The following is a 1830-nucleotide window of genomic DNA, read 5'->3' as shown; positions in this document are numbered from 1 at the left end:
GAATCACTGAGAGGGGAGCGGGAGGGGGAGGTGTGTGTGTGTGTGTGTGTGTGTGTGTGTGGAACATACGTGGCCTTTATTCAGCACATTTCCCAAGTCGACTTGTATTATCCAGGTGTGGGCAGGTTGCTTTGTTGTTTTAAGGAGTAGTTGTAGCAGTATCACATTAGTAGAATCACGTGTGTGTGTGTGTGTGTGTGTGTGTGTGTGTGTGTGTGTGTGTGTGTGTGTGTGTGTGTGTGTGCGCGTGTGTGAAAGATGTTCTCCCTCCTAAAACGTCCCTCGTTTTTCCTTTGATGAAAAGAGCTGCTGGGATGAAGACAGCCTCGCACTCAGTGAGTGTAGTGGTGGTTGTTGTATAGTGGCATCACTTATTTTCTCTTCCTGTTGATGCAATGTTAAAAATCTGAAGATTTTTTTTTTTTTTTCAACAGTGTTTTTGCTATTTATACTGTGGTGCCCAGCGTGCAGCTGCCGCTCGGACCGGCTTCACAGCAGCGTGTGGCTCGCTAGTGGTTATGCAATTTCACAGCGCTGCTGGGTATCTCTCTGTATTCTAGCTTTGCGCACGCACACGCGCACACATGGGCGAGCAGGGTCCACATGTGCCCCCATGCGTGAGGAGCCAGCTGAGCCACCAGCAGCGCTCACACAGCAGCTATAGGATCATGTTTGGCCCACATACTGCAACACATCATCCCCTCTGTCACAAGCCACCGCCTCCTCTAGATGTATACAGGCGGATACATAAATGCATAACTTCTCAATGTGATTATTAGCGTAATTGTTGTTCATCATCAGGTACCAGCAAGAGGGGCTTTGTTTCAGCAGTACTACTGCACTGGCTCACAGGTTGATACAGAATATAATTTCATTCACATTTCGAGCCATCAATGGTTTGGCACAACCGATCCTGCCTGGGCTTCCCTCGAGTGTGATGTGCAGAGGAGAATCCACCCAGCACAACCTGGGCTCACATTGCTGCAGTTTGATTGTTTTTGGAGTGGAACATGGCCAAGTGAGAGTCCTAGCATGTCTCATCTGAAGTGAATCCATCCATCCACCCATCCATCCACCCATCCGTCCGTCCGTCCATCCACCCATCCACCCATCCATCTATCCATCCGTCCATCCGTCCGTCCATCCATCCATCCATCCGTCCACCCATCCATCCGTCCGTCCACCCATCCACCCATCCATCCGTCCGTCCATCCACCCATCCATCTATCCATCCGTCCATCCGTCCATCCACCCATCCATCCATCCGTCCATCCATCCCTCCGTCCGTCCGTCCATCCATCCACCCATCCGTCCGTCCGTCCATCCACCCATCCACCCATCCATCCATCCATCCGTCTATCCATCCATCCGTCCATCCACCCATCCACCCATCCATCCGTCCGTCCATCCACCCATCCACCCATCCATCCATCCATCCATCCATCCGTCCGTCCGTCCGTCCATCCATCCACCCATCCATCCAATCATCCACCCATCCACCCGTCCGTCCACCCATCCACCCATCCATCCATCCATCCATCCGTCCGTCCGTCCACCCATCCATCCATCCATCCATCTATCCATCCATCCATCCAATACTAATGTCTGTTTGTTTGTTTTTTTGCCATACGACTTAATTTCTATTGTCTCTCTCCAGTGTTATGTTCCATAACAAATGAAAAGAAATATTGAATGAATCAATGGATAATTTAGATAATGAATTTACTCTTAACTTGGTTCACTATATATATATATACACACCCACATATATACACACATATAAACATATATACATACGTATGTATTTTCTATAAGTTAAACTAAGTTTAC

Source organism: Nelusetta ayraudi, unplaced genomic scaffold (assembly GCF_046127955.1).
Source record: "Nelusetta ayraudi isolate G7.1 ecotype Tasmania unplaced genomic scaffold, CSIRO-AGI_Nayr_v1 ptg000022l, whole genome shotgun sequence".
Classification (NCBI taxonomy): domain Eukaryota; kingdom Metazoa; phylum Chordata; class Actinopteri; order Tetraodontiformes; family Monacanthidae; genus Nelusetta; species Nelusetta ayraudi.
Note: the sequence above shows the minus strand (reverse complement) of the source record.